The following is a 24,149-nucleotide window of genomic DNA, read 5'->3' on the forward strand; positions in this document are numbered from 1 at the left end:
GAAATAGCAAGAGACTAACAGTTCACTGTATAATTGCTTTTCAATGCTGATAGTCACAATTATGTTTATTTAGTTCAATTTGATAATTATGTTAGCTTTGAACACATAGCAAACTGACCATGAGGGAAAGAGGCTCCAGACAGGCTTAATGGTGACGTACGTCAGACTAAAGTTAAAATGTCCACACATAATACTCTAAAAGAACAACTCACAGGGATAATTGAATGATGCTTGCATTGACATTTTATTACAAAATCTCTATTAAACACACATTTATAGAGGTGATTTCTCTAACATTTCTACATGAATGTCACTTATATTGCTTTTGCTTCTTTTCTTTTTTTTTTTTTTTTTTGCCCTACCAAATTGTTATGTGTTTATTCATTTAGGTGAGATTTTACTATCTGAATTGACTATTAAAGTAAATAATAAAAATTAAAAGTGTGGGGGAGTTTGTTCAGTAGTCTGATGAACTTTGATCAAATGAAGAATTACAAAAGGCACCTTGGGACTTGTCATTAATTCGTTCTGGAGCTTGTGACAAGTGCCGAAACTGAGGAGTACCGAACGATGAAGCATTTTCTCTCTCTCACGGGATGGCGATGGCGTGTCATGACTCATGCAAGTTCTAGCAAGTGTGACAAGTCCTGAGAAAGCACTGAGTGCTGAAACATTTTTTCTTCATCAAAATGCTACGAGTGCAGGGTTTGACAAGTTCTGAAGTGGACGAGTAGCGAGGTGTGACTGTATGCTCCCAGAGACCTTGAAGTCATTACAAAACCAACCTGGCCTCAAGCAGGGGTTGAGAGTTAGGAAAAATCTGTACTACCATTTCTTCCAGTAATCGCTTCTTCTCTGACTCTATTAGTCATCTGCAGTTAAAATAACATTTATTGTTTTCTGCTTAATGTTCTGGAGCAGACAATCAGGAAGCCATGAAGCAGAGACTATGGATAATCTTAAAATCAGTGAGATATCCTCACCAGTCTTCCTTCTGGACTTGTAATTTATTACAGGCAGAGGAGCTAGAGCACTAAGCAGCTCCATCCTTAGCCTGAATATGTGAGTGGGGCTGAAGCATAAGACACAAAGTTAAGACTCTTAAAGTGTCTCCCATATAGAAAGGCTTAGGAGTTGTATGAATAGAGACTATTGCAGGGGCTGCTATTGTATGTCCCAGAGACTGAGACTCCAGTGAATTTGGGGATGGGGGCTGGATTAGGGAAGGGTAGGAATAGGATAATACCAGCCATTCTTCTTCTCTATGCAACAGGGGACCCCAGTGTGGATATTTGGGAGCCACATTGCACCACATTCCATCTTTTTTTCAATGTGTGGTCTTCAGGTTTAATCCAGTTTTTTTTCTTCTTTGCAACATATACTGTGGTCTTCAAACACATAGACATTGCCTTTTGAATTTACAGAGTACAGATTCTACTCAACATCAACCCCCTGTAAAGAGTATTTTGGGAAAATGAGTTACACATGGTGTCCTTCTCAGACCATCTCATCTGACTTCTGGTGGCAGGCGATCTGGGGGCTTCCCCCCCTCCTTCCCCACCCTGGGAGATTTGAGTCAGATAGTTAGTTAGCAAGAGCTCTGAACTGTGCCTTTGAAACATCTCTCTCATCTTTTCTTTGGAATGTTTCTCTTCTCTTCCCCTCTCTGTTGCCATAACCACCACTTTTTAATTGAGACTCATTACCATGCTTGGATTTTGGCACTAGCCTTCCTAGCTAGTTGGTTTGACTCACTGTTTAGAAACTGACTGGCTCCTTATTGTGATGTTATGAAGTACACATATGCCTGTCTTGCTCTAGTGTCCTTTCTCATCTGACCCCACACTAGCCCTGTGAGAATCTGTCATGCCAGTCTTCCTCATCATAGCCCCTCTGATCTGACTGGGCCCATGTCCTCACTGTCCCCAGACATTTCCCTGGAAGCCGCTTTGCTGTTTTATTTTATTTTACTTTATTTCACAATTTCATTTCATTTCATGGAATGCCCATTCCTTCTCTTCTGCTTATTTATATCTTACTTAGCCTTCAGGACACCCTCTTCCAGGAAGCCTCCATGGGTGTTCCTGCTCTCGCTCTCCTGTGAATTTCTCTTGGGCTTTGTGACTATTCCAATAACTTGGTGCAGGTTTTTTTTTGTTGACTTCTATCATCTAAGAAGTGTTTTCAAATATTGGTTTTCCAATTAAAAAATGCTTGATAATTCTATTAACACTCTTACTGTGTTTAAAGTATCCCCAACAGTCCCGGGTCCATAAGTAATTCTCCATAAATAGTTAGCTTGATTAATTCTGCATTTTTCAGTACTAAAGAACACTGCAGTCAGTTCCACAAATGGATGTAGCACTTCTTCCCTTCTTCACAGCTACTCTGAGATACTTTTAACACTGTTAGGGGACTCTCTGTTTTGTCATTTTTTAGAGGGGCAGGATGGAGTGGCTTCAGCTATTCATCTGGAAACCCATTTTCATAGTGCAGCCACTCTTCCCAGTGGGTTTCCTTTGTTCCCCTTAAAGGCCACTGAAATGTTCTTTGTCACCCTTTCTTCTGCCTGTAGGAGTGTTAAGACCTCTCATATAAAAGATTTGTTTTTACCTGAGTCACTGGGTTGCTCTCACTCCATTCTTCCCCTCTAAGATCTTCCTCAGCAGGAAGATCATCTTTTTGTTGTAGGAACAGTCTCGTTAACCCCCACAGAACACTGGTCTTAGGGTTCCCTGTCATCAGCAGGTGTTCAGCCTGCTGTTTCCAGAACACTCCTCAGGCTTTTTGCTCTATTCCAGTCTCACCCATACTTTTAGAGGTCTGTGTTTTGGGGTGATTATTCTGCTGGAAGTAGAAGTTTTACTGGGTTAAAACTTCACACCTCTAATTCCATTTTCTTTCTCTCTGTGTTTCCTTCTAATTTTGTCTACTTTCTTCACTTTTCATCTCCTATCATCAACAATGAGACCCTTGCTCAGCTCTAATACAACCAAATTCTCAAAAAAAATTATGTGGTGTATTTTCTTACTTCTTTTACATTTAGCTTCTGCTGAGATTTTTAAAAAAGATTGAGCTATTGACACAATAATTTCACACTCACTTACACCACTGGACCACCTGATATTATTGTATTGTCTGGGTTAAAGAATTTAACTTAACATTAATTTCTCAGGGATGATTAATGCTTTCAGTTCACCTATAAAGCAGCCATTTTTTTCCTGAAATATTCTCTGGAGATGTACATGAGCAAGGTAAATGTATTTAAAGAGAGTTCTCTTGAAGAGACCATCTGTAATTAGGGTGTATACAAAATCCCCGAACTTGGTGAGGAGTGTCTTCTTTCTTCTTTGTCATTCTTTTGCAAAATGCATGATATATTCATAGTCTCCAAAGCCTTGGTCTGTTTCACTATCCTTTAAGTCACTAACTCTATTATTTTCCTTCCCCTGACACTCAGCACTTGGTTTCTTCCATTTTAGGAGATTTACAATAGAGTTTAGATTTAGGGAGAATACTTTTGAAAAAAAGGGAATTGCACCCATACCACCAGACAGGATAAGATTCCTTACTTCTTAGTGGTGCTATTTGTAACCTGGGATTAAACTTGATTAACAAGTGTTTAAGTTTCAGTCTAGGGTATCAGCAAGAGATTTATGTTTAGAAATTTCTCTGTTGCAAAGTAGCCTCCTCTTAGGAGGGAGGGGAGAGGGTATCACATGTACTGTTAGTGAATTCACGGGTGACTGAGGAAACTCAGCAGAGTTCCTCAGGCTGAAGATGGGCTCCTTGGCTCCCCAGGCAGACATCCTGCCTGCTGCCTAAAACCAACAACCTTGTGCCCCTAAGCCTCTCTGTTCCAGACTGTGTTTCAGCTGTCTGGTTGTTTGTTTTGGAAATGTCACAATAAAAAACTGAAGGAAGAATATTAGAGAAAGGCTACGAATTCTTTGGGGACATAAAGCCACATGCATGTGGCCTCTGAGAAGAGGAAATCGCTATAGATAATACTTGCTTTTTCTACATTCTCTGAGGACAATAAAATAGAAACAGGAACAAGAAGTAGAAAAAAATCTGTTATTTGTTCGCTGAGTAAAGGCTTCTATTTTAGTCATTTTGGTCAAACAAGGGAATCGGGGACACTTGATCCTGAGCTGATTCAGTGCCCTGGAACCCAGGAGTTAGATGATTATATCCAGGGGGGTGATACCCACTCCCACGCCTCCGAGGCTGGACCTCTCTCTGCAGAACTTGGCAAGGCTCTGCTGCATCAACTAGGTCTCCATCCATCTCCTCGGATGCAACCTGAGGCTTTCTGGTACAGAGTGAATTTGGAGATAGCTTCATAGTCTTGGGCAAGGGAGAGGGGGTCAAAATCAAAGTACCTTTTGCGCGATCTCGTCTGTGCACATGCAGGGGGCTCTCTCCTCCCTCATCTTTTTGAGCATGGCTCTGTAGGGTTTGGCACAGGCACAACAAAGTCACCACAAGAATCCGTGAAGCAGAGCCAAGCCTGACATCACCAAGAAGATGAAACACACCATGTGCAAGGCCTGCAGACACAGAACCCATTGCTCAGGGGACAAAGAGGGCACCGGCAGCATCCTAGGTGGTGACCCACCCCAGGACCAGTTGCCCCTCACCCAGAGGAGGAGGAAGTGTCTGCCAAGTCGCTGAATTACTCAGAGCTCATCAAAGAAAGAACTCTGCTTCCCTGGAGAGTTGCTTATTTTTTCTCTTAATTACCAAAGCATACGGGTGTCTTTTCTGAAATGTTGATTTGGAATTTAAATCTGTGAGGCTGCCTGATTTAGCTTGCAAAGGAGATTCTAAATAGCACAGCTGGAAGGATCTTTGGATTCCAATACCCTAACCTGGGAGAGGTGGGCAGAAGAGCCGGGGGATGCTGAATTGCTGACATATTCAAAGGACTTACTCAGATGGACAAAGGCTGATAAAATAACCATGAAAGGCGGAAGCTGCTGTACTAAAAAAAGAGGATTTTAGCAAGAAACCGTCTCTTAGCCATCCAAAAGGGGGCGTGTCACACTGGGATGAAAGTGATTAATTTTACTTTAAATCTCAGAGGAAGATTCCTGTAATGTTGTAGTGACAGAAATGAAGAATGAACTTTATTATCTGATCTGAAGTAGGGAGTCAGAAGTTGCTGAAAAGATACATATGGCTGATAGGGAGGAAGAACCACGAACAAGTTTAAAATAAACTCGGAAAAGGCCTATTGAAAAAAAATTCCCCCCCTAGTTTATAAGCCATAGAATACTGCTATTTTTGTACTATAATTGACGTGTATTGAAAAAAGAAAGAAGACAGAATGTACAAACCAAGTAAGTATCTAGTTCTCTGAGGAGCTATGCTACCCGGGCAGCTTCCTGCTGAGTCTTTCCATCCACAGGTGTAGTTTGTGGACCTACAGATTTGCTGGGTTAGCCTGGGTTCTCTGAGAAGTAGATGACAAGATGAGATTGATGAGCAATGGTTTCTGTAGGGGAAACACCTATGTGAGAGAAACTGCAGAAGGAGTCAGGAGAGGATGGAGAACCATCAGACTATGCAAGGCTGACCCCAAGTGAAGAAGACAAGGAAAGAAGGTGGGGTGGTAACGTCCAAGACTGTTGTGCAGTTCAAGAAAGACTCAGGAAGACTGCTTGTGCCAAAGCCAGATTTCATGTCAGATCACTCACCTGTCTCCTAGATGTGCTCTGCTGTGCTCTGTTGTTGGCTGAGAGCAGCCTGTGGGAAGCATGGCCTGGTGGCAGACACGGTGATGGCTTTCAGAGCACAAAGCTGGACCTCTCCTTCAATTACACTTCCTGCAGTTGGAAGTTTGCATGACTTCTCATGGCACCACAGAATTGGAAAGAACCTTGAAGATCATTGTTCCAACCCCCCCCCCGCCCCCGTTTTGCACGTGCAGAGACTTAGTCATGTGGAGCTGGATGATGTTCGGTATTGGGCAACCCTGGGCGGTGGAGCGGATTTTATCCTTAAAACATTCAAACGTCCTGACTCCAGTGCTATTCTCACTGAGCCAATAACATCAACAAAGGTGTGGGCAAGGTCACAGTTGTTAAAAAATAAAGTTTACATTTCTGATGATAAAAATTTATGCATTCTACAAATTTGGAAAATAAAGAGAAGTAACAAGAAGGAAAATATTACTTTTAACTTGGTCAATCAAACCCCCCAGTTCTTAATCTTTTGATGAATTTTCTTATAGTTTTTTCTATGCATTTTCATATATATATGTGTGTATATATATATATATATATATATATATAAGTTTATACTATATAACATTTGTATCTTGGTTTTCTTCACATGGCATCATAATATAGGCATTTCCTATGCTGTAACTATTTCATAAACTTAATTTAAATAACTACAAAACACATTCATCCTTGACCCAGTTATTATGAACTGTTAAAAAACAAAGGAGAATTTAAGGACATTTAAGTTGAGCATAATCTTTTAAAGAAAACTTTCTGAAACTTATTGTTCCATCTGGGATATAAGACCATGGCTTCCTCCCTACTTACCACTTCCTCCCTTATTGTTTTATAGAAATTCTGTTTGGTCTCTGCATGAACAGAAGGTTTGGGGCTGCAGGTTAGGGAGTGAACGGGTGGGAATGAAGGGGAAGAGATAATTTATTACAACTCACCCCCCCCTCCAAAGCAGAATCTAAATGTGTAAGGATGACTGCTCTGGACATCCCAGACCTGGAATCTCTGAGCCCAGAGGCAGACAGGAGGAGCCGACACTCCTTTCTAGTCAGTCTAGGGGATGTTTATGTTTTCCCAGGAAAGCACACATGAGCAGCTCATTGTTTTTCTTCAGTCAGTTCTGTAGTTTTTCTTCCTTTATTCCCTTCTCTCTCCCTCTCTCCCTTCCTTCCTTCCATCCTTTTTTTTTCTTTACCCCTTTCTTTTAGTTTTCCTTTTTCCAAGGAAGGTCAGGAGTGGCTATAGCTTGATTCTAATTGTTATTGTTGTTTAACTCATTCATTTAACAAATATTTATTCAACCCTAGAAATGCCATGTATTTGCTGGGTTTTGAACATACAAAGGTAAACAGATATGAGGAGGGACCCCCCCCCCCACAAACCGGAATTTATTTATAAAATATTGTGTCTTTATTCTTACATGTTTAACTTTAGCCACCTTCAAGATACTCCCCATTTGATGCAATACACCTATCAAGACTTTTTTCCAATGCTCAAAACAGTTTTTGACCTCACTGATTTTGATGCCTTTTAGTGTTTCTGCTGTTTTTTGTTTTACCTTTTCTGCATCGGTAAAATATGTCCCTTTGAGAACTTTTTCATCTGGGGAAACAAACAAAAGTCACTCCTGGTGAGATCAGGTGAATAGGGACAGCGGGGCACAACGGTCATGCCATTTTTGCTCAAAAACTGCCGAACACTGAGCACAGTGTGGGCATATGCAATTGTAAATCACCCATCATGAAATGGGCAAATGTGCTGAAAGGGTCCTCAAAAACAAAATTCACTGAATCCGAATGCAGCCTCTCACAACAATGCCAGCTGGTACACTGATACAGATGGGTTCCTAGAGCACTCACCTACCTGGAGAAGCCTGTACTACAAGGGGCCTGCCATCTAGAAGACAATTCTGTCCTGGGGAGCTTCCCCCTCATACATAGTCTCTGCTTGTAAGGAGATCAAAATCTGACCAGGAAGATATATGAAAAAACAAATAAAATATAGCATTTTACTGTATTTTATAAAAGAATACCTGTCCCAGCCTAGCTATGAGTGTGTGCTCACACATACATGTTTAACCTTGTTTTAGTTCACGTTTCCTAATAAAGACAGTCTTATGTAAACTATAGCATGAAAATCTTTTACTTGGAATTCAATCCCAGGGAAGCAGGAGTGAAGTGCAAGAGGAATAAAGCAGGGAAGGACCGACAGCATTCCGAGGGCTACACTGACGAGCTGGACACTGCTTGGTATCAAGCACAAAGGCTTGCTTGGTTTTGCGTGTCTATTTTCTTAATGTGGCTGGATAGGCCACATTAAGAACACTGCACACCAGAGAGGAGACAAGTTTATTCACCATGCCCCACTGATCACAAGTTCTTCACCTGGGACAACCCCTCTTCATACATTTGGATTGTGCAAATGTGGGCACTCAGGGAGCCTCATGGCACCTCACACACCAGAACCAACAAGGCGGTCCCAGGTGAGGGGGTGATAGGCCCCAGTGTAGGTGTGAGGGAAGGTGCTGTTGGGTTATGCCCATGGGAATATAGTTGTCATGGCAGCTAGTGTTCTGGGAAAGCCCAAGGAACCTTGAGCCAGAAGCCATGGAGAGGCTCTTAGACCTCTTAGGCAGTGCTTATGCAGGTCAAGGTGTTGTCCACACAGCTGACAAAACAGTGGTTGTGAGTAGTGTCTTCGAGATTTCACTTCTGTGTGGAATCTAATGAACAAAATAAACTAAAAAACAAAAAGGAAAGAGAGTCATAGGTACAGAGTACAGACTGAAAGCTGTTTGAGGGGAGGAGCCCTGGGGGACTGAATGAAAAATATGAAGGAATTATGCCAACCCCCCCCCCCCACCCCGCAAAACCAAGCGCATAGATACAGACAATGGTATGATGATTATCGAAGCGAAAAGAGGGTGTGGGGGTAAGAAGGTAAAGGGGGGATAAATGGTGATGGGAGGAGATTTGACATGTGGTTTCTATCCTTCATGTTGTTTATATGATGTATTGCATTTACTGATTTGTAGAAATTGCACCATCCTTGAATCCCAGAAGTAAATCCTATTTGATCAAGGTGAACGATCTTTTAATGTATTGCTGGATCTGGTTTGCTAATATTTTGTTGAGGACTTTAGCATCTATGTTCATCAGGGATATTGGCCCATAATTTTCTTTCTTTGTAGTGTCTTTATCTTGTTTTGGAATTAGGATAATGCTGGCCTTGTAAAATGAGATTGGGAGCCTTCCCTCTTCCTGAATTTTTTGAAATAGTTGGGGAGAGGTGTTAGTTCTCAGAATGTTTGGTAAAATTCACCCGTGAAGCCATTCAGTCCAGTGCTTTTGTTTGCTGGAAGTTTTTTTTGATTACTGCTTCAATTTCACTAGGTGTAATCTGTTTACTCAGATTCGTTCTGACTTAGTTTTGAAAGGCTGTATGTTTCTAGGAATTTATCCATTTCATCTAGCTTGTCCATAATATAGTCCTTTCTTTATAAACTTTTTTTATTGTTGTTCAAGTACAGTTTTCTGCCTTTCCCCCCCATAATACATTCCCCCCCATCCCTCCCCACCATGATACATCCTTTGTATTACTTTGGTGTCAGTTGTTATTTCTCCTCTTTAACTTCTGATTTTATTTATTTGGGTCCTCTCTTTCATTTTCTGGATGAGTCTGGTTGAAGGTTTGTCAATCATGTTTACCTTTTCAAAGAACCAGCTCTTGGATTCATTGATCTTTTGTATCATTATTTTTGACACTTTATTTCACTTATTTCTGCTCTGATCCCAATTATTTCTGTCCTTCTACTCACTTTTGGCTTTGTTGTTCCTTTTTAAGTTCCTTTACATGTGAAGTAGGGGTGTTTATTTGAGCTTTTTCCTTTTTTTTTAAAGATAGGCTTGTAATGCTAAGAATTTCCCTCTTAAGATTGCTTTCCATGTGACCCACAGTTTTTGGATTGTTGTATCCTCATTTTAAGTTGTTTCAAGGTATTTTTTGATTCTTTCCTTTAAGTCTTTGTTGACTCATTCATTGTTTAATAACACATTATTTAGCTTTCCTGTTTTGTGTATTTTTAGTGTTCTTTTTGTGATTGATTTCTAGTTTCATAGCATTGTTATCAGAGAAGATGCTTGATATGATTTCAGTCTTTTAAAATCCATTTGGTCTTTTTTGTGTCCTAACATATATCTATCCTAGGAAACATGCCACGTGCATTTGAAAAGTATGTATATTCTGGTGCTTTGGGGTAAAATGCTCTGAAGATAACAATTAAATCCATTTGATCTAGTGTGTCATTAAAGGCTGCTGTCTCCTTGTTGATTTTCTGTCTGGAAGATCTATCCATTGAAATCAAAGCACTGTTAAAGTACCTGGCTGTGACTGTATTTCTGTCAATCTCTCCCTTTATGTCCATCAAGATTTGCTTTTCATATTTGGGTGCTCCTATGTTGGATGTGTAAATGTTTACCAGGATTATATCCTCTTGTTGGATTGTTGCTTTTATCATTATGTAGTGTCCTTCTTTGTCTCTTACTATAGTCTTGGCTTTAAAGTCTATTTTGTCAGATGTAAGTATTGCTACCCCAGCTTTTTCCCCTTTCTAATTGCATGAAATATCTTTTTCTATCCCTTTACTTTTAGAGTGTATGTATCTTTCAATCTGAGGTGGGTCTCTTGAAGGCAGCATATATATGTATTTTGTTTTCTTATACCATCCAGCTACCCTCTGTCTTTCGGTTGGAGCATTTAAGCCATTTACATTTAGGAGATTATTATTTTTTAAGTATTTTTACTGATTATGCTATTACAGTTTTCCCATTTTTCCCCTTCATCCCCCCTCCACCCTGCCCCCCAACCCTCCAGGTTATTGATAGATATGTATTTAGTGCCATTTTACTGTTAGACTATTTTCTTCTGTTATTTGTCTTTCTCTTTTTTTTCTTCTTCTTCTTAAAGCAAGCCCTTTAACATTTGTTGCAGTACTGGTTTAGTGTTAACAAACTCTTGTAGCTTTTTCTTGTCTGGGAAGCTCCTTATTTCTCCTTTGATGTTAAATGATAGCCTTGCTGGGTAAAGTAGCCTTGGTTGTGGGTCTTTGCTTTTCATTGAAGCAAAGGTCCTTGAATATTTCATGCCACTCTCTTCTGAAATGTTTCTGTTGAGAAATCAGGTGACAGTCTAATTGTTGCACCTTGTAGGTAACTACCTGCTTTCCTCTTGCAAATTTTGGATTCTCTCCTTGTCTTTAGGTCTTGCCATCTTAATTATGATGTGTCTTGGTGTAGGCCTCTTTGGGTACAACTTGTTTGGGACTCTCTGTGCTTCCTGGGCTTGTGTGTCTTTTTCCTTCACCAGATTGGGCAAGTTTTCAGTCATTATTTCTTCAAATAGGTTCTTGATTCCTTGTTCACTCTTTTCTCTTTCTGGTATTCCCATGACACAGATGTTGTTATGCTTCATGATGTCCCAAAGGTTTCTTAAGCTCTCCTCATTTTTTAAAATTCTTTTTTCTTTTTGATGCTCTGCTTGGTTATTTTTTTCTACCTTGTCTTCTAAATCACTGATACAACCTGTGCTTCATCTAACTTACTGTTTATTCTTTCCAGTGTATTATTTATTTCAAATATTGCATTCTTTATTTCTGACTGGTTCTATTTTATGCTTTCTATGTCTTTTTTCATGCTGTTGAGTATCCTCATAATCATTACTCTAAACTCTTTATCTAATAAATCACTTGCCTCCATTTCATATAGTTCTTATTCTGGAGAATTCTCTTGTTCTTTCACTTGGGGCCTGTTTCTTTGTTTACCCATTTTGGCCACCTCTTTGTGTTTGTTTCTATGTAATAGACAGATCTGCAAGACTCTGGTGCAGGCCTAAGTCAAACTCGACCTGTGACTTGCCCTGGGTAACCTGTTTGGAGCTATCAGCAATCCACAGTGTATGGCTCCCTCTGCTGGGTCAGAGTGTGTCCAGAGAGAACCAGGCTGTGCACCAAGGCCAGCTTTTATCAGAAGCCAGCCCAGGGGAGGGTCATTTGAAGACTCAGAGCTCCCAGCAATCTGCCTCTGTCTGCAAGTTTTTTGTAGGGTTACTCAGTGAATGTTTTCTAGCTGTGTCCCTCAGCAGCTCAGCATGGGGCTTAAGCACCATAGGGTAGGGCAGAATAATTCCTGTGAGCAGGGCTATTGCTTTCCCTCAGGCTGATACCATTTGGAGAGGAGTGCTCTGCCTGAGAAAGATGGCTCCTGCAGTATGGAGAATGACTCAGCTCAGGGATCCTGGCAGCTGTTCCTTCAGTTCTTTCCCCAGAGCCACCAGCCACAGATTATCTTCACGCATCTCTAGTACACTAGGCCCTTCCTCTGCCAGAGCCCAGGGTAAGTGGCTGCAAATGGAATTTTGTGGGTTGGCCTCATAAAGTTTGAGGCTGTCTGCATCTCCAGAATCTCTCCCTGGTGGACAGAAACCCCACTGCTTTCCACAGCTGTATATTATTTGTGTTCCTTTCCTGGGCTGGTGCTGTAGGCTAGGGAACCTAATTTGGGGCTTAGACTCTGCACTCCTCCAGGGGAACCCTCTAGGCACTGAAATATCCCTCTGGCACTTCAGAGTCCAGCCAGCCCTCTCACTTCTCTGTACTCCCTACCAGTCTTGTTGTGATGATGTGGCTTCTTCTGTCTGTCCATGGTTGCAAGTCTTCTTGCCAACTAGTGTTCAGCTGGTTATTCAGAATAATATTTTTATAATTTAGTTGTAACTCCAGTTTGGTTCTGGGAGGATGTGTTGTGACAATTGAAGGCTGGACAAGTCATGGAATTCGAGCAGATGGAAGAATATTCATGTAGCCATTGGGATGTCTGACACATTTTTATTCAAGGGTGTGCGATCCATGCACGCTGCAAGCTGCATGTCCCTGGATATCACCTGTTCCCCTGTGTGGCACCCAGTGGGGAGTGCCTACCCACTTAAATACTGGATACAAACCAAACTGTCGGGGTACCAATAGATATTATGCAACAGATCTTTATTGTGCATATGCAAGCCCACTCAAGGCTATGGGAACAGCTTATCAGACCCAGTCTCACGGCTGTTAGAACATTACTTATCAGGCCCATTCTTAAGGTTATGGGAAACTGCTTCCCTTAGTTGCCCATACATCTGGGTGTGGAAGCCAGACTGCCTCTGTTTACCCTACAGAGGAGGTTAGTGTAGCTTCCACTTACTCCTTTGCCATCTTGGGTTCTTTGCAATTGAGTCTTATTTGCTATTGGTCCATTTGTGTAGAGGTCAACCCTCAATCTGGATGACTATGAGAATCAATCCCAACCACTGTGTATCAACTGCTGTGCAGATGCTGACCACCCAGAGTAGAATTTGCCTCAGCAGGGTCTGCTGCCTGCTAATACCTCCCTGTGTATATGCCACTTGTGAAACTAATTGGATCCTGTTCTGATGTTGTCTGAAGTTGGCTACTGAGTGTGTTGGTTATGAGACCTCTTTGGAGGAACTTTGGTGCAGATCAATGTTAGACACTGCCCGTGACTGGCCCAAGGCAACCACTTTGGAACAACAGTTTGTGGCTGCCTCTGCTTGATCTGAGTGTACATGGGAAGGACCAAGTTGTGAACCAGGGCTAGATTTTACCAGCATTGGGCCTGGCGGCACAAGTCCCAAAGCACACCAAGAACCGCCTCTGCCAACCAGTGGCTGTGTTCTCAGCTCTCTGCTCAGACCACAAACCGCAGACTCTCCTTGCATGATTCTAATTTGTTTCTCCCTCTCTCTGCCAGAGCCTACAGTGACTGGCTGTGAATGAGATTATGTACATTGGCTTTTTAAGAGGGCAACTGTGTCTCTAGCAGATTCTTGTCTCTCCCTGGCAGACAGAATCCCCCCCCCCAATTTTTCCAGCCAGATGATAGATGGGTGCCTCTTCCCAGCTCTGGTGCTCGGGCCTAGGGGGCCTGGTATGTGGCACTCCTCAGGGGTAACCCCCCACAGCTGAGATACCCCTGATGGATCTCAGCCATTACTAATGAGAGCAGACCCAGCCCTTTTTGCATCTCTGCACTTCCTACTAGTCTTGATGTGGCTTCTTCAGTAAATTTTTGACATAAGACTTCTCTTCAGTTAGTCTTCAGTTGGTTATTCAGGTCAGTTGTTCTATATTTTAGTTCTAATTCCAGTTTGGTCCTGGAAGGAGGTGCATGTAGTTCTCACTTACTCTGCCGCCATCTTGGATCATTGTAATTTATTTTCAAATGTCTTGCAATATCTATTACCTATTTAGCACTCTACCCATCTATCTAGTTAAAACAAACATAGCAAAATGTGAACAATTTTAGATTCTAGATGGCGGGTCCATGTATGATTATCATACTATTCCTCAGCATGTTTGAGACTTTTCATCAAAAGCACTGGGGAAAGTGATATTGCAGATGTTTATGATCTTGGGGATAAATGTGACCCTAAAGGGTCATCTGTTTTGGGCTTGTCTCCCACCAGGATTGCATTTGGACCATGAGTGTTGGAGAATAATCTTTCTTACAAAAACGCATTCCTCCTTCTTCTTTGGCATCTATTCTGTATCTGTCTTTGCAGTTAAGAAGTTCTTTCTAATGTCTGTTCCAAACAGTAACTGAAATCATTGAGGCTCTTGGCTATTTTGGTATCTTCCTATTTCCAAAGTTAGTTGGAGGTTTGGAGCAGGTGCTAGATTTTTACTTTTCCTCAAGACTCAAATTCCCATAGGCATTCTTGAATGGCTAGCGAGACAAGCTTCTCTCCAGTGTGGTCTGATATTTATCCAGGAACTTTGAAAGGAAACAGAATGCAGCACTATGATGTTGAGCCAGCTCTGCACATGTCCCAGTCCCTCACTTCATTCGCTGCTCCAAGCTTTTCTTCTTTGACGGCTCTGTCTGAAATAGCAACCCATTCCTCTTCCCTGTTTCCTTGATTTACAGGTTTGAAAAATTACATTGATCATTGCCTGACATTATATCACACATTTAAAAAAATTTGTCGCTTCCTTGTGAAGGTACACTCAGTAAGGGTGGGGTCTTGATCTATTCCAGTGGTTCTCCAGCTTGAATGTGCATCAGAATCTCCTGGAGGGCTTCTTAAAGAACAGATTGCTGGGGTACCACCTCCAGAGTTTGAGGTGGAGCCCAAGAATTTGCATATCTAACAAGTTCCAGGTAATACTGATATTCCTTGTCCCAGTGCCACATTTTGAAAACCATAGGTCTATTATTTGCCAATGCATCCTAGCATGTAGAATAGTAAAATGCTCCACACACACTTGTCAAATGGATAGATGAATGGATAGATGGATGGATGGATGAATGAATGATGAATGAGTGGAAGCTGGCTTGCCAGTATGATCACTGGGCTCTGGAAGTGGGAGAACTTTGAAAACCAAATAATAAACAGCTGAGGAAACCAGTGTGGTCCCCAAGCTGGGGACGTCTGGCTGGGAGCTAGAGTCCAGGCATGCTTTACTATGAAGCACATGGGCATTCAAAATCCTTATTTTAAATCATTCTTACCGACTCTTGAAAAAGAACTTTAGGGATGTTTAGGAACATTCTAAACTTTTTGACAATGACAAGAAAGAAAATTTTTATTTAATTCCTTTTCGTGCCTTTATCAGAAAGAGAATATAGAAGTAGCTGATTCAGTGGTTTTTGTCTGAATGATCCAGTGGTCTGAATTTGTGAGACCTTTCTTCCTTTTGGGGATGTATTCCTAGGATGCTTTTCCTTTGTTGTAACATTTTCCTGGGAATGCTTTTTCCTTCTAGTCAGTTCTATCCTGGAGGACGCATCATAATAAGAGATACTTCATTTAGAGCTGCATGCTTAGAGGTATCTGGGTGGGCACCAAGAAGCCATCCTCCGACTGTATTTGATCTCTGGAATCTCAAACAAAATAGCTTTAGCTCTGTGCCCCAAATCCTTTGTCTCCAATGATTGTTTGTTTTCTAATTCTATAAATAAAACACACTCTTAGCCATGTAGACAACTGCATGAGCAAGCTGAGTGCTGGAGAATAAGAACAGAAAAATCCTAGGTGTTATTATTAGCAATGTGTTATATTTGTGTAAACCTATAGTTTCCAAATGACACAAATGATCTCATCTTTCTTGGAATTACTCTGTAGTGGACAGTTTGGTGTTTAAGGAACTCTGGGTGAGTGGAGCAATTTGTGTTTCCAGATGTACATTTGTTGGTCAAGATTGTGCACGTACGCCCTGTAGTGAAGATAAGTAGTAGTCTGAAAAAGTACAAGCTCATGTGCACGCACACACAGAAACACACCAATTAAATACATGACTTTGCCCCCTGGAATCCAGGCTGGAAGAAGCAGCGCTACCCTGGGTGTGCTTGGACGGTCGGAGGAGTAGGGGTCTGGAATGTTTTCAAGGTTCTGTTTTGGTGTCAGATTGAGTGGAGATAGAGCATTCATTAATTTAACAGAGCATCTGGGATCTTTAAAGCCAGAAAGAGCTATACAATTTATCAATCTTAATTTGCTCACGCTACATTTAGACAGAGAAGATCTCTGGGAAACTGTGACAGGACCCAGATGTTCCCCATTCGGTTACTATCACACACACCCGCCAAGCTGCACAGCTCTGCCCCCGACTTCCTCAGCCCCCCTTCAGCCTGGTCCCTTGCACAGTGGCCTGCCGTCCTCATGCCTACCCAGTATTTAGTAGCAGAAACACACTAAGTCAGTTAGGTATCCTGTGGGCAGCCTCCCCTGCAACCCTATTGTCAGCCATTGGCACTGGGATCAGGGTGAAACTTTCGATCTAATAAGCATTTGTGTTGTTAACCAGCAGATCAAGAGGGAAATGGCCAACCCACACAGGATTCAAGACACTCTCAGGTCTCACAAATGCTCTCCTGCACCAGCCATGTGTAAAGGCCAGTGGAAATGTTAGAACTGCCACTTCATTATTATAAGTTCCTTGAAGGTAGGAACTGAATTTAATTATTTTCCTACAGTCTCGTCTATAATGCCTAATATAGCAATACTCAGTGTACATGGCCGAATTGGACTCATACCACTTTACCCACGTTTTACCTTCGTCTTCTTGAAAATGAGGTTATTAGTCCCATAGGAATAAAAACAAACACATTTCTCTATTCTTCATGTTATGGTTTTTTTTTTTTTTTACCAGGTACCCTGTCCTAGACCAAGTTTGGGGCATACAGAAGTAGTTTTGGTTCCACACACTTTAAAATCTGGTGATTTTGACAGAAAAGTAAGTGGCTGTAGCTGATGAACACTACAGGGGCAGGCAAGCAGTACTGGCTTTTATGAAGGTGCCTAGCCCATTTTCATTCTAGTTTAGGGGTCAGAGAGGATGAAGCAATACTTATGTTGATTCCTGAAGCATGGGAAGGAGTGAGCCAGGTACAGAGCATGGGTGAACCTTAGCACACTTTTACAAAGGAGCTGAGCATGGTATTTTGTTGTCATTGCCAGTGCTTGGATGGCAGGGAATGACAGAGTCACTCCCCTGCAGTTTCCTAGTGGTGACCCTATGCATGGAAAGAGGAGGTGACTTTCCTTCTGTGACATCTAGGCATGAGATTATCAGCCTTTGCACTATTCCTTTAAATTTAGCCATTATATTTTAGGAAGCCTAAGTAAAAAATGTGAATTCTCCTAGGGAGAGACAATAAAAAAGTCATTACCCACTAGCAACTTTAAGTGAAGTAACTGACCTCTTCATGTGTTCTAATCACCTCTCTGGGCTCTGAGGAAATGAGTGATAAGACTCAAATTTTGAAGGGATGAAACGAGGGTTAGAAGAAGGATGGAAAATTGGAGATGGTAAGGTCTTGAGGTTCCCGGGGTGGGGGGGGGGCGGTTGGGGAACACTATTTTAACCTAGTATTAGTAGGTCTGACTTTTATTCCTCTCAGAGGTCCCATGACCAAATAAGTTGGGAAAACACATGCTTAAAGAAAGGAGAAGTTAATTTGTAATAGGACTTTTCAGAGCCTCCACGATGCCAGGATGCATGGTGGTTCTCTGAGGCGTTATAACATCAAACATTTCCTAAACATATTTGACCATGGCACCCACTTAGCAGAAAATTTTCCAGGAATAGTGTCCCAGGCGTCACACTGTAAGAAATTCTGGTTTGATGGATGAAGTGGTGGAAAAGAAAGGCAAGTCCAAAAGGGACCCCATCGTGCCATTGCGGCAGCCAAAGCGTTCCGTGGTGACGGGTGTTGGGTTGACTCATTTCTTACCAAGGATCAGCCTTATTTCTCACATGCGTAACTGTGTCTGACCTACTGTAGAGTTTAGAATATTTTAGTTTTATAAACAATTCTCCCCCTTTTTATCTACTGAGAAGTGTTTTGAGACTGAAGTTGTATACTGTACTCCCTAAAACAGGGCAGATCCATGAAGGGTCTGAGCTCTTCTGTACTTGCTTTGCAGAAGAATGCTCTGACTGTGTCTGTAAATGTCTCATTCAATCCATCTTGGCCACTTGACCTTTTTTATCTGGCTTAGCTTATCAGTTCATCTTGGAAACACACACTTTCTCCAAGCTGACCATGACTATTTATATACATTTGGAAGACATTCCACTGCATATTACCCTCAAAATGTTCTGTTTAGTATAGCAAGGAAGTGGTAATAGGACCCACTGTTTCATCCCAGTGTTTTCCTTAAGATAGTTTCCTGTGGTGTTATCAGCCAGTGAAGGATTAAGAAAATCTCCTGCGGGCATTCTGAAACTTCCTTCCAACTCTTTGGGTTTCTTCTGGAGCAAGAAACATTAAAGCTATGTCTGTGCTAAAAGCTGAGAAGGCAAAATCTGAGAGGAAAGAGGGGGAACACTATTTGTTTTATTTATTTCAACTATTTAAATTTCAACTCTGCACAAGAGGCTCTGCACACCACAGAAAATCTGGGAAGGGCTGTGACCTGGCCATGTGGCCCTTGCCATCAGGAGGCCAGCAAGAGAAGAAAGCAAGCTATCTGCATAATTGATTAACTACCAGGCAGGCAACTAGGAGATAACAAAACGAGCCAGGATTCACTCTGAGTGGGGTGAAGGGAGAGTTTTCTGTGACAACTTCATGGGAACGGTGGTATTGGAGACAGGCTTCAAAGGATGGACGAGGTTTCATGTTGGAGACAATCAGGGATGACGTTTCATGGGAAAGGAAGAATGAGAGCAAAGGTGAGGAGATAAGGTATATTCAAGAAGTAGGCAATTGTTTGGATATTAGCTCTGGCTCATCCTGGAATGTCAGCTAGAAATCAGGCATCATCCTTCACTCCTCCTCTGCCTCTCATTGCCTTATCCAACGGATCCCCGAGTCCTGTGCATTTTACCTTCTGAGCATCTTTCACAACCCCCACTGCTCCATTCCCACTTCATCTTCCCTGGCTTGTCTTCGTGTGCTAGGTCCCTAACTGCTGTCCTCTTTCCCTCCTGGGCTGCCTCCAATCTACCCTCCACACTGCTGCCAGAGAAAACTTCTGGAGTGTGGACATAACTCTTCCACATGCCCTCCGGAGTGGCGCAGGCCCTAAGGAGAGTGTCTCAGTTGCTGACCAGGGCCTGAGCCCCACAGTCAGACAGACTTGGACTCAGATATCCAGCTCTTTCTTAATAAGTTGTGTGACCAGCTGTGCTAACCTGAACCATGTAACCAAACCTCAATTTCCTCACCCAGAAAATGGGCCTCATTGGCAGCCATCCTCTGTTTTCCTGTTACTCTTTCCCTGCCTCATCCCCACAGGCGTCCTGGCGCCACCTTCAAGGCCCATGTGTGTTCCCAGCTGCGCAAGGTTCTGTCTTGGCTGAGCCTCTGTCCTCCCACCCTCTTCTGGTCCTCCTTCCTCCTGTCTTTCAAGACTGGTCCCTTTCACCTCCTCCTCTTGGAAATTGGCTGGAATCCTCCTCCCTATCCTCTCTGGTCCCCAGAGCCCTTTGTGCACCTCTTTTCTGTGTTCTCATCCCTACCCTCCAATACATACTTCCCTGTTGTATGCCTCCGCCTTCCCATACCCGGCTGACTATCCTTCCAGGGCAGACTCCCGGAAGTGGAATTGCTGGTCAAATGATGCACATTTTGAATTTATATATCAAGGGCCAGACTGCGTTCTCGAACGAGGTGTCAATTTCCACTCCCATAAGCTGTGGATCAAAGGGCCTTATTTCCCCCTTCCTACCCAACCCTGGGTAGGATCACTCTTTTTATTCTTTGCCAATCTGATAGGTGAAATGTGATACAGCATTGTTGTTTAGTAAGACTTTCTTTGATCTTTAACAGCATTTCATGGTATCTGTATTTCTACCTTTGTGAATTGCCTTTTTGGTTTTTTGCCCTTTTTTTCTAGTGGAGAATTCCTCTTTCTCTTTTTGATTCATGGAATGTCTTTCTATATTCACCTTTAAAAAGATATGTTGCAAAGATTTCCCCTAACTTGTTCTTTACCTATAAACTTACATTATATGTCCTTTTTTTTAACCACAGAGAAGTTTAAAATCCATTAATCTCCTTTGAAATTTCTGAGTTTTTTTTAATATTTAGAAAGACATCCCTCATGGTAGGATTATAAAAACAATCTACCTAATTTTCTTAGAATATTTTAATGGAATACTTTTTACATTTAAATCTCAATCTATTCAGAATTTATTTGGATATAAAATGTAAGGTAAGGATCAATCTTCATTTCCCCCCAAAATGGTAGTTCATTGTTTCAAGAGAATTGAGTAACAGTATTTTCTCCATGAAATGCCAATTTCAAATATTTGTGTCATGTGATATATGTGCGTGTGTGCGTGTGTTTGTGCCTGGCTCTTGGACTCTGTATTCCTTTACACTGGTCTGCCTCTCTGTTCCTGTATGAGTTCTATACTAATTTAGTGGATGTGACATGACAGCATGTTTTGATATCTGGCAACCCTCAACAGTGTTACTTGTAGTTTTCCTATAGCCCATGGAATAAGGAGAGGAATCATAGCCGCCTGCTGTCCCAAGAGAGGTCTGGGGCACTAGCGACCTGAGCAGATCTGAGTGCCTAGATGGGCATGTTCTTTTAGAAATCCTCAAGTTCGGGGGTGGGGGTAACCTCAGGATGTTTGCAGATCCTGGGGTCTCCGTGCTGGCCCAAACCTACAGGATTGCACGTGCAAGTTTGGATCATTTCTGTAGTAGCAGAAGTTTTAGAAATTAGGTACCTCCTGGAGATCAATGATAGTGGAAGGCAAAGATGGCGGTGAGGGAGGCCAGAAGAAGAATGATATGATTTTGAACTCTGTTGTTGTTCTGATTTATATTAAATACTGATGTGATCCCTGCAAAGGGGAATTCCACATTTTTAAAATTGGGATACCCAAGCTGATCTATTACTCTTCAAATAAGAATGTGGAAACTGACGCATTGCAAATGTGAACACTGGTGACTAGAACACTGTGTGAAATGTTCATCCACAGAAGGAATGAAGTATTGTTTATTCATACCAAGAAATTCTTTTAATATTTTTAGGGCCAAGAGGAGAGGGATTTTGCCCCAGCACCTTATATGGGCCTCATTTCTATCCTTTGCTGAAGTGAGAGCACGTGAGTTCACCAAGCCTTCATTCAGACGTTCTTGTTCCTAGCCACTGAAACTGGCCAGCCCTTAACTCAATCCAGTCCCGCAAAATACCATCTGCCAGGAATGGATCAGGAAAGCAGCAAGCAAGGTTTGGATTAAGCCTGTGGAGAAGCCCTGCTGTAGAGCTGTTACGTGAGGAAGGGAAATGGTTACACAGGTCAAATTCCACCAAAGCAACACTTGGATTAAATCATCTGTGGTCTGTGCTTTCCTAGTGATCAATGGTGTTCCTTTAAGTAGGTTATACCCTTGGGGCATAACAATCTTTTGTTATTGTGCATTTTTGTGGTGACTCGATTTAGCCTATAAATAGAAATTGCATGAATATGTTCTTCTGGGAATTAGGAGCAAATCAGTCCTTAACTCAGCTTTCAGAGGTGACTTATCAGATTATGGACAGAGTATAGTTTCTCCTCCATTAGAAAACTGCACATTTCTGAGTGGTGTTGTCATCAGGAAATGTGCAATACATAGAATTTCTCTAAAATGCTGCTAGAGTATCAGGATGTCTTTAGGCACCTTATTTCTGTTCTGAATTTACAAAATGAAACCCAGATTTTTCTTCTAGAGATGTGAACGGAATGATTCTCATGTAAAAGCATGGCCATGGTGAGTAAAAATGAGCACTTCATTAGCTTCCAATTGTGTTTTAGGGTTATCTATGTCTGAATTCTTGAATACAATCAATCCTCAGGAACAGAAAAAATATATATACTTTCAGTTTAACACTTCTAGTATAGAGAAATATCTTGCATGATGATCAATAGTCCAAAAAACCAAACTGAAATGAGACCGACTATGCAATGAATGCATCAATGTGTATCTGGTGTTAGTTTTGTTTTGTTTTGTTTTGTTTTGTTTTGTTCTTTTGACTGGCAGCTTGTCTTTGTTACATATCCCGGGAAGTAATGAGTACCTGTAATTGTGACCACAGACATTTGTTGATTGTCTAGATATGCCAGTCACATAGATGAGCTCTGGTCCCGAGAGGCAAAGGCCGAGCCCCTGCCCTAAGGGCTGATGATAGGGCAGATGGAGAAATAAATGCAGAATGACCGTCTATGATTCTGTGAGAAAACACAGGAGGGCCGACTGACCTGCATTAGGGATGGGGGCGAGGAGCCACAAAAGGCTTTCAGGAGGTGGTGGTGTCTGAACCGACTCCACAGAGAAGTGGAAGTAGGCCCAGTGAAGCAGGCCCAGGGAAGGAGAGGTGCCATGGGAAGGGGAGACAGTGTTGCAAAGTCATGGAAACCTGATGAATAAGCCAGTTTGTGGAGAAAGCTGGGTGCTTGTGGGAAAGGGGGTAAGTGAGGGTAAAATGGGCAATGCCGGTGATGTGAAGAACCTCGTATGCCACCAGCTCGAAGGTGAGGCTGAGCCTCTGAGAAGTGGGCCAAGAAGTTGAGGTGGAGGTCAAGTGACAGATGATCAGGTTGGTACTTAGGAATGAGCAGTTGTGCAAAAGGGTAGAAAAAGGATGACAAGAAATTGATGGTAGTGAAGGCGTTAGGAAGTTGTTGTAGAAATGAATGTGGAAAATAAAGCAGGTGTAGATCAGAGCAGTGAAATAGAGATGGATAAGTTGCTTCTGCCTTAATGGGTGTTTTTGGTGGTGGGGGTGGAGAGAAGGGAGTCTGGCACGACTCTCGGATGTTTCGGCAACTAAAAGCAGAACTACTGGCTGAGACAGAAAATGGGGAAGGAGGAGCAGGGTTGAGTGAGAGCTGAAGAGGGGAGGGTGGTGATATGCTCAGACTGGATGTGTAGGGTCCAAGTATAAACAGTTTTTTTGTATTCTTGTCTGTAGCTCAGGGAGGAACTCTGACAGAGAGATATTCCTCCCTCCCTCTAGCCCCTGGTAACCACTATTCCACATTCTATCTCTATGAATTTGACTACTCTAGAAATTTCATATTAGTGGAATCATACAACATTTGTCTTTTTGTAATGTGGTACTACGTATCAGAATGTCTTTCCTTTGTAAAGCAGGATAGTATTAGATTATATGACCATGCCACATTTTGTTATTCATTCTTTGTTGATGAACAATTGGGATATTTTCACCTTTTAGTTCTTGCAAATAATGCTGCTGTGAACATTAGTGTGCAAGAGTCTGTTCGAGTCCCTCCTTGCAGTTCCTACTCGAGTCCCTACTTTGGGTATACAGGATTCCTGGGTCATATGGAATTCTAACTTGAACTTACATGTCAAAAACACCATATTGTTTTCCATAGTGGCTGCATCATTTTACATACCTACCAGCAATGAATAAAAGTTCTAATTTATCCACATTCTCACCAACACTTTTTAAAAATTTTATTTACTCATTTTTGATAGTAGCTTAGTAACTGTTCTCTTAAGTTTTGTCTCTTCAGAGTTTGTGGCAGACCGATCTGTGCTCATCAAATCCCATTTCCCTTTTTCTTTTGGGCACATAGCTAGGCTACATTTCCCAGCATCCCTTGTAGTTCAGCAGGACCATGTAGCTGACTTTTGGCCAGAGTGTATCTGCGGCTCCCAGGCCTGGGCCATAAAAACTTAGATGTTTTTATCCTCTCCAGTGGCTAAATGGAAAAGGCTCCAGGCACCCAGGGGAAGGCAGAGCCACAGACAGAAGGAGTATGAGGTTGGGTACACGCTGATCAAAAATTCCTGTCATAGACTGCTATGGGAGCAAGAAATAAAATTCTGTTGTGTTAAGGCACTGAAATTTGGGGGTGTTTGCTATAGCAGTCACTGTACC

Source organism: Phyllostomus discolor, chromosome 1, assembly GCF_004126475.2.
Source record: "Phyllostomus discolor isolate MPI-MPIP mPhyDis1 chromosome 1, mPhyDis1.pri.v3, whole genome shotgun sequence".
Lineage (NCBI taxonomy): Eukaryota > Metazoa > Chordata > Mammalia > Chiroptera > Phyllostomidae > Phyllostomus > Phyllostomus discolor.